Source organism: Apis dorsata, unplaced genomic scaffold, assembly GCF_000469605.1.
Source record: "Apis dorsata unplaced genomic scaffold, Apis dorsata 1.3 scaffold_260, whole genome shotgun sequence".
NCBI classification, from domain to species: domain Eukaryota; kingdom Metazoa; phylum Arthropoda; class Insecta; order Hymenoptera; family Apidae; genus Apis; species Apis dorsata.
This window is the reverse complement of record NW_006263538.1, coordinates 14,475-16,737: the sequence shown is the minus strand read 5'-3', so window position 1 is coordinate 16,737 and position 2,263 is coordinate 14,475. Positions and strand designations below refer to the sequence as shown.

The following is a 2,263-nucleotide window of genomic DNA, read 5'->3' as shown; positions in this document are numbered from 1 at the left end:
AAAAAAAAAAAAATGAAATTTGGAATTATGTAAAAACGACAGAATTAGAAGATGAAAACAACAATTTATAATATTAATAAATATGATGATAATTTTTATTTACAGAAACCAGAATACTTTACAAATTAAAGAGAGAATATCCTTATTAATAATAAATATTTTCTATGCTTCTTTTTGTTTATTATATTTGTTATTATTAAAATATTATCTCTAAATGTTTCTTTTTAAATAATTCTACAATTCTTGTGTTGAAAAAAATCATTTATATTAGACATTTTATCTAAATAATCGACATTAATTTAGATCATGAATTTTAAAAGTAAAGAATTAAAAGTAAAGAATTAAAAATCATGAAAGAAATTAATTTTAATTTAAAAAAATTTAAATTCCTCTAAAGATATGATATTGATGTGTTTAAAGTTTAATTAACACGTTTTTATCAACATATGTTAAAATATGTTTAAAAACAAATATTTTAGTAACATTAATTTGACATGATATGATAAAAATGTAAAAAAAGATTAGAAATATTAATCAATTTTGTCAAATACAAATAAATTTCATGAAAATTAACGTCATAAATATAATTATAAGCGATAATATATTAGTCATATGATTATTTATTTAATTAGTAATATATTTAATATAACTAACATAATTATTTATTTATTTATTTTGAATTTCTTTAATTATTTGTTACTTTTCCTTTTCTATTTTTCAAATCTATTTTTCAAATTATTTTTTTCTACAAATATAAAGAAACATATTTTGAACAATCTTCATATGAAAATTAAGTACATATATTTATATCATGTATATAGAAGACATATTAAATTATCGAATCAATTATATCAGTAAATATGGGAAGAAAGATAAAATTAAAATTATAAAATTATGAAATTGCAGAATATGCTTAATAATAAAACTTTTCAGATTATTAGTGGTTTTACAGTCAAGATTTTCTAATTTTAATTCCATATTTAACTCACCACATGTGAATATATATTGATTTTGAATAAAAAATATTACAAAATATTAAATGGTAATTTAAATCTCGATAACATGAATCCTTAAATTTTAAATGCGGATATAAACACATTAATGCAGTAAATTCGTTCTATCAGATCAATTTGCAAAGAAAGCTAACAAATTTTATAATTCCTACTTCTGTTACATATTCTTTGTATATGTACCAACTTTTCATTTGAATTTTTAAAAATAAATTCAATATACAAATAAATTCAATATATAAATATAATTATTCTATCTTTAAAAAATTATTCTTCATATTTTTTTCTAGAACTATATATTATCTATATATTAACTATATATATTATTATATATTATCTCAATTAATAGTTTTCTTAAACATACACATACAAAAATAAAGGTGTGACAAAGCTGACAAACAAAATTCCGTAAAATTTTTAGTTAAGTTAGCACTTTTAGGGAATATAAATTATAACCTGTCACATTCTAATCCTTTAAAAAATATCTATAACAAGATAAACGAAAATTTTTAAAATTCAAAAAAACAATTTACTTTATCTTTGCGAAATACATACCATTACCACCTATATATTGACCAACCGTTAGTAAAAATTCAACAGTTCCTACAATTCACTTAGGAACTATTCTGCCGACTTTTGAAATTCACTTGTAAAATATCTCCAACATCTTAAGTAAGTGTTTTCATATATCCTTAATTTTGATATTTATTTGCAATCTTTCATTCATCTGACAAAATAAAATATTTTATAGAAAAATGATAAGGTGGTTGTTTATGGTGGCATGTCTTGGCATAGCTTGTCAAGGTGCCACTATTCGAGAAAATTCTCAAAAAAATTTGGAAAATTCGTTGAATGTAATTCACGAATGGAAATATCTTGATTACGATTTCGGTAGCGAAGAAAGAAGACAAGCTGCGATTCAATCTGGCGAATATGATCATACCAGAAATTATCCCTTCGATGTCGATCAATGGCGTGGTAAAATTTTCTTATTTGAAATTATTATTACATTCTAATCGTCGAAACACTTAATATTCAATTATTTTCATTACTCATATTTCTTCATTTTTGTATAATTAAAAAGATATTTCACATTTTGCATTTCTTGTTTAAGATAAGACTTTTGTCACCGTACTAAGATACAATGGTGTGCCATCTACTTTGAACGTGATATCTGACAAAACTGGCAAGGGTGGACGCCTTCTACAACCATATCCTGATTGGTCGTGGGCAGAGTATAAAGATTGCTCCAA

General features: G+C 22.2%; 1 protein-coding gene across 3 annotated transcripts in view; it reads left to right on the top strand.

The window, feature by feature from the left end:
• LOC102678123 (major royal jelly protein 2-like) overlaps nt 1-2,263 on the top strand; it is a 34,778-nt gene that overhangs the window by 29,489 nt on the left and 3,026 nt on the right. The window lies entirely within an intron of this gene.